Source organism: Giraffa tippelskirchi, chromosome 11, assembly GCF_054371585.1.
Source record: "Giraffa tippelskirchi isolate mGirTip1 chromosome 11, T2T-mGirTip1v1.2.pri, whole genome shotgun sequence".
NCBI classification, from domain to species: Eukaryota; Metazoa; Chordata; class Mammalia; order Artiodactyla; family Giraffidae; genus Giraffa; species Giraffa tippelskirchi.
The window spans coordinates 82,551,365-82,559,100 of NC_137285.1; positions in this window are offsets into that span (position 1 = coordinate 82,551,365).

The window sequence follows — 7,736 nt, forward strand, 5'->3', positions numbered from 1 at the left end:
CCTAGTCAAAGCTATGGTTTTTCCAGTGGTCATGTACGGATGTGAGAGTTGGACCATAAAGAAAGCTGAGCACTGAAGAATTGATGCTTTTGAACTGTGGTGTTGGATAAGACTCTTGATTGGACTGCAAGGAGATCCAATCAATCCATCCTTAAGGAGATCAGTCCTGGGTGTTCATTTGAAGGACTGGTGTTGAAGCTGAAATGCCAATACTTTGGCCACCTGATGCAAAGAACTGATTCATTGGAAAAGACCCTGATGCTGGGAAAGATTGAAGGCAGAAGGAGAAGGGGACAACAGAGGATGAGATGGTTGGATGGCATCACAGACTCAATGGAGATGAGTTTGAGTAAACTCTGGGAGTTGGTAATGGACAGGGAGGCCTGGCGTGCTGCAGTCCATTGTGTAGCAAAGAGTCGTACACAACTGAGCGATTGAACTGAACTGATTCTGACAAGTGTGAGGTGCTATCTCATTATGGCTTTGATTTGCATTTCTCTGATGATTAGTGATATTGAGCATCTTTTCATGTGCTCCCTGGCCATCTGCATTTTCTCTTTAGAAAAATGTTTGTTCAGTTTTTCTATCCACTTTTTTTTTCCCATCCACTTTTTAATGAAGTTGTTTGAGTTTTTGTTTGTTTCGGTGGGAGGGATTTGATGTTGAGTTGGGTGAACTGTTTAAATACATTGGGTATTAACCTCTTATTGGTCATATTATTTGCAAATATTTTCTCCCTTTCAGTAGGTTGTCTTTTTATTTTGTTGATGGTTTCCTTTGCTATGCAAAACTTTTAAATTTAATTAGGTCGTATTTGTTTATTTTTGCTTTTTTAACTTTTGCCTTAGGAGACTGATTCAAAAAAAATATTGCTACCATTTATGTCAAAGAGTGTTCTGCCTATGTTTTCTTGGAGTCTTATAGTTTTCAGTCTCACATTTAGGCATCTAGGTCTTTAATCCATTCTGAGTTTATCTTTCTTTTATTTATTTATTTATTTTTAATTAATTTATTTATTTTAATTGGAGGCTAATTACTTTACAATATTGCAGTGGCTTTGTCCATACATTGACATGAATCAGCCATGGGTGCACATGTGTCCTCATCCTGAATCCCCCTCCCACCTCCCTCCCCATCCCACCCCATCCCACCCCTCAGGGTCATCCCAGTGATCCGGCCCTGAGCACCCTGTCTCATGCGTTTATTTTTATACATAGCATGAGAAAATGTTCTAATTTCATTGTTTTACATGTAGTTGTCCAATTTGAATACTCCAGTTTTGATGCTGGAGCTGAGATCAAATAGCCACATTTCTGCTTTGCCAGCTGATGCCCTGCTAGACTGTGTCAGCGAGTGCTGGTGGAACGGAAGACATGCTGCTTTCAGCTTGCTGCCTGAGGATTCCATGCCCTTCCTGTTACTATTAGAGTCACCTCAGGAATGTTCTTCAGTATAGCAGCAGTTCCTAGCAGCAACTGAATCCGTTTTGGGTTTTTCCAAATTTTCAGGATCAGCTTCACCATGCTCTCCCTCTGCCTAGAGAAAAGAACATCAGCTGAGCTGCAGATCTGGAACTCAGGTTCATAGAACCAGACTTCTAAGTTTCTAAGTTTTAATAATTACAAGCTTTCTGTTCCTACAGTACTAAGGGTTGTAGCTGCTTCTTGCAGCTGTCATTTCCATGACTCCCGAGTTTTCTTTTCACTCCTCTAGTTGCCCATTTTTACATTAGTTAACCATTCTTTATGTTAAATTCTCTCTTGTTCAAATAACTGGTTTCTGTCTCTTGACTGGCTCTAAGTGGTTATGACAATGAACAAAGAGAGACACAGGATGTACCAAAAGTTATTAACACACTTTTTGGAGCTACGAACATGGTGATTTTACTAGGCAATGTCATGCCTCTGAGTCACCAGCAGTGCAGTACCTGAATAATTGCATGGTAAAATGCAGGCAAGTCAAAAAGTCTGGCAAAAGCTTCCCAAGCCGTATGCTGTTGAATTGTCTGGTGAGTTGCCTGTATTCCAGGATGAGGCTTTATGAGGGCAGGCATGGTGTCTGTCCATTCATGGTTTTATCCCCAGTGCTTGTGTGTATTTTCTGAATAAATGAATGGATGGAAATTTAGCACAGTGCAATTGTAGGTGAGAGCAGATTCAACAAGTTCAAGGATATTCCTCTACAATAAAGTGAACAATAGTCCCTTAAAAATGTTAAAGATGGATCCTCCACAGTCCTTTCTCTGTCTCCAAAATTTCCACTTCTCTGCTTGCAGGCATCTTTGTGAGTTCTTTAGGACCTTGGTTCTTGTCATATTATTAATTACCTTAAAACATCATTCAACTGTAGCAGTCTTGGCAATCTTATTATCTCAGAGGGACAAGGAGCAAAGATTAGTTGGTTTATCATTTAAGTAATGAGAATTTTACACTTCTCTAAAGAGATTTATGAGAGTAATTAGTCTAAGAAGGAGTTTCCAGCATGAGTGTTATTAGGTGTAATAATTAACCCTAGTGGGGTGAGGTACTGACTAGCAACTTAACAATCACTGAATCTCAGTTTCAGACATTCATAAATATATATAGATGTGAATTACTAATAATTATTTAATAAAACACTAAATTTAATTATAAAATTATCAATATAAACTATGAAGTATCAGTAAACTTATATAATCATTAGCTTATTTTTTCATGTTCTTCAAATATTAAAAGCTTATCAAAACATTAGAAGGCAGTATGATACACTGGCAGAGCACTGGTCTTGGAGTTGCCCCTCACTCTGCCTTTTACTGTGTCCATGACACTGGGAAAGTCATTTAACTTTCTAAATGTTAGTCACTCAGCCATGTCTGACTCTGTGACACCACAGACTTTAGCCTACCAGGCTCTTCTATCCATGGGATTTTCCTAGGCAAGAATACTGGAGTGGGTTGCCATTTCCTTCTCTAGGAGATCTTTCCCACCCAGAGACTGAACCCACATCTCCTGTATTGCAGGCAGATTCTTTACCATCTGAGCCACCAGGGAAGCTTCTAAATCTTGGGTTTGTTCAGCTGCAAAACAAAGAGGAGAACTAGATATAAGGCCTCTTCCATCCCTGGCCATCAAGAGCTATTGAAGATACAGACATTGCTTAAATCAGGCAGCAATAGTTAGTTCCTAGGCCATCCAGGTTATGAGTTGAGCTCTTGATCCCTAAAGAGAAATTAGGATTTAATGCCTACTATGTTGAGGGCAAAAGAAGGGGGCAACAGAGGATGAGAAGGTTAGATGGCATCACCAACTCAATGAATGTGAGTTTGAGCAAATTCCTGGAGATAGTAAAGTACAGGGAAGCCGGGGGTGCTACAGTCCACGGGGTCACAAAGAATCAAACACGACTGAGAGACTGAACAACAGCAGCGTAGTGTCTACCTCAAGATCACTGGGGAAAAATGAAGGCATGCATCCAAATTTCCTCAAAATATCTAGCCCAGAATAAATATTCTATAATGGTAGCTATTATTATCATTACTGTGATTAATTTTAATGTCATAACAACAAAATGTCAGTCAAACTTAGAACCTATGTAATTTTGATTATAATCCCGTAGACTCAATTTTACCATCTTGATAAACTCTGAGAAATTGGAAAAGTTTTCTTAAATTACTATCCATCTCTCTATCCTATTTTGAAACACAACTAATAGTATACGCTTTAACCATTTTACAGTCATTAAGCTTATTGTTAATTAAAAACCACAAGCAAATCTCTCTGTGCTACTTCATATTCCATTAAATTAGATTCTCTAACTGATAAAATTTTTTCAGACTTATTAAGGTTAGTACTTTAAAAGATATTTTTAAGTAATTGAAATCTGGAACAGAAGTAAAATTTAATTTCAGTTCTTTGGTGTAATTTAACAAAGCTCTTAATAATACCATAGAAATGACAGGCCTTAATCAGCTGGCAAGGAGGAATCTAGTGAGCACCTGCTGAATATTAGGCATTGTTTCATTACTTTAGTTAAGTCTAAGGAATTTGCCTTAATCTTTCTTATTGTAGATTCCTCATCTAAGCCACAAAATACAGATAATTATTGCAGTCCTTATTATTTCCACCTTCCAAAAGGTGGTACATAATTAGTAGTATAGCAGATTATTTTATTTTCCAGGGATGGAAAATATATCCTATCCTATATGCATTTTTTATAATGTGGCAAGGCTAAGTCATAAAACCATCCTTCAGCCTTCTCCAACTAACTTCCCCATCCTCATGGAAGCTTGCCCTTGGAACTCAATCACCATGTAGTGAGAAAGCCAAGCAACCATGGAAAGATCCCAGGCAGGTATTCCGGTCACAGTCTCTGAGTTTCCAGCTGAGCTTCCGGCCAACAGTCAGCACGGAGCAGCCGGTGCATGAGGGCTCAGGAAGGTCCAGATCCAAACTCTGAGCGAGTCCAGCTGACGGAGTGTAGTGAGGACAGACGGTTCCCACTGAGCCCTGCCTCAGCGCACATCTGTGAGTGAGATGCATGTCCTTGTTTTAAGCCAACAAATCGTCAAGTGGTTTATCCTATAACAATGATAACCAGGACAAATACCATTCAAGATGCATTGAAATACGTATAATGGATATCTTAGGGCAGTAGAACTCATTTTTTATTCAAAAGTTGTTGAGTAAACCCTAGACAAATGATGGTTCTGAATAAACACATTCTTTCCTTTTGCAGTGATCTTACTCTTCATACAGCTATTCATGTAGCTATGAATATAAAAGGTATAAACTAATACTGTGAAAGAATACATTCTATAATTGAGTTAAATTTAAAAAATAGAAGAAATTGAATGCTTTTAAAAATATTAGAGACTCCTAGCATTTTTTTCATCTTCTAAAAAATGATAGGATGGTAAGATACATGGAAGCCACTGAGAATTTACTAAATAACCCACAAGATTTTTCTGACTCCTGATGTGGAAGAGTCCAGTGAGCAATGTGCTCTGCAGCTACCTGACAAGATCTTTTATTCCCAACACTCAACTGTGAATTTTCAACAAATCAACCATCTTTCAGGTATTTCCATTTAATTCTTTTTCCTGTTCTCACAGCAGAAAACAACTTTAGCCTGGAGATTTTTTTATTATTTTCCCTTCTTCCTGTTTTAATCAGTGTTAATCCTAGATAAAATTCTTTGCCCATTTCTACCCCCCATGCCCCACTTTAGTACACGCCATTCCCCTTGGTGCCATCTTCTGCATTTTGTCTCATCTCCCAAATGTTGTGCCATTTCCCTGGGATGATTACACCTGTCCAAAAGATTTAGCCTAGGTCTGTCTTTCAAGTCCTATTATCAATGCTCCAGAACATCCTCTTTGCAGTATTTTAAATGTTTAGGCTTTGTTGAGTTTCAGGGAGACTTAAGACCTCTAAGAGATTCATTCTACTCTCACTAGGGTCTGGAATTATGAAATATGAAGTTGGCTAAAGGGTAAAGTGAAAGTTGCTCAGTCGTGTCTGACTCTTTGCGACCCCATGACTATGCAGTCCATGGAATTTTCCAGGCAAGAATACTGGAGTGGGTAGCCTTTCCTTTCTCCGGGTTATCTTCCCAATTCAGGGATCAAACCCAGGTCTCCTGCACTGCAGGCAGATTCTTTACCAGCTGAGCCACCAAAGGGTAAAGGGTAAACAATAAAAAAAACAAAAAAAGGCCACATGAATGGTATAAACCATAAAAAAAAAAAATAGCACAACATGAAAGTCAGAAGTTTTATTTGGGGCAAAATGAGGACTATAGTGTGGGAGACAGAATTTCAGATAGCTCTGAGATACTGCTCCAAAGAGGTTGAGGGGAAGGTCAGTATATTTATGATTTGGTGAAAGAGGAGTACATACAATAAAGCACATATTTTTTGCAGAAATTTGCTGCTAGTCTCATGGAGGTTTCTGCTAGTGATGAGGAGCAGACATCACCATAAAGGATTTTAGTGCTTTTCTACTGTTGACTAAAAAACATACGCTCAACACAAAAGTTGAGAGTTAGGTTTTATTTGGTGGGAATGTTAGGACTAGAGCCTGGGAGACAGTATCTCAGGTGATTGTAAGAGAGCTGACTCCAAGGAGGTGTGGGAGGAGCCAGGCTATACACAACTTTGCAGCAAGGGGCAGGTTATCTGAATATTAAAAGATTACTGGTAATTAAGAAAAACTAAATCTCTCACATGAAAAGATGTAGTGATCTTCTATGTATGGGAAGATGTAAGCATCTGGGCTTGCTGAAATCATTTCTTTCACATACTTCTAGCTATCTGGGGCCAATGCTGCTTTCTTGATTGTTGACATCCTATTTCCTTGTTTACTGTAAGAGATGGCAGGTGTAGTGGATGGCCACCTCTCACATTCCCCTAGCTCCTCAGTGCTTACTGGGGTTAGCTGATGGCTTTGTTTCATCTGGGCTCAGAAATTTGCATTTGGAAAAGGCTTGTTTTCTGGTAGAGTGCAGAGCAGAAAACATTTCATTTCACACTAAATATGAGGAGATGCAAGAATTAGGCTCATAAGATCTTCTCTTGAAAATATCTAACTATCTGAAGACCTGTTCTGCTGGTTTTTCCCAGAACACAGAGGGCCTCATTCCTGATCTCCACCCTGAACTCCTATCAGGGGGAATTGAAGGTCAGCAGCTGCAGCAGCTCATGATTTAATCCTTGATTTAATCACAAACATCACTAAAATATTATGGTATCATTTTCTGCTAAGCCCTGATTTCCCTAAACATGCTTCCTAAAAGAGTACTCAAGCAGCCATGACCAACTGCCTAGGAAGAGAAAAGAGAAGAAACCTTCTTGCCAACTTAAACATGTAGCCACTAACAGGTCATCATATATCAGTGTTTCTCCACTGAGAAAATTTCCATTTTCGAATGGCACAACCAGTCCAATAAAACTAGCAAAATAATTGAGGTTTCTTTTTATTACCCTTATCCATGGACAGAGGAGCCTGGCAGGCTACAGTCCATGGGGTCACAAAAGAGTTGTACACAACTTATGGACTAAACAACGATTTCATTTTCTACTATTTTTCAACCTCCCACAAGTGCAGAGTCTTCCTGCTATTAGCATCCATCAAGACAGGTCCCACAGAAATAGGGATGTGAAGGAAAGAGGAAAAAAATTAGCATTTAATCTCTGTAACTAAATTCTAACCCAATAAAATGACATTTTCATGCACACTTTAAGAGTAACTTAAGAAATTATGGTTAGAATCCCCTCACATCTTATTAAAACTCTAAGGGATAATAGCATTCCTTGATGGTTAGGGAAATTGGTTGGTCTATAAGGGGGAATATGCTACCTGAACCCTGATACTGATTGTTTCTGATTAAGGGCATCACTTGAATGTCTCTGCAGAAAACAATGTTAATATGGAGTTTTTATCCCTCTCCCTTCTGTATGTCTTTATTTTTCATGAATTTCATTAAGCAGAAATATTCCCATAATGATTGCTGTCCAAAATTCAATTTACAATCTCTTTGAAGAGAGTTTCTTATCCTTGGTGACCTTCAATATATACCTCTGCAATCCTTTCAGCAGGCGTGTGTGTAGCTGCTTTTAGTTTTGATAGTTCATATCAGGTAGAATTGCCTGCCATCCTGCACCCCTAGTGTCTGATTAAAGTTACTCCATGGAGGAGAAAGAGAATCTATAATGTGAGCAAAATCAACAGGAGTTGATCTATCATCACCTGAAAACATTA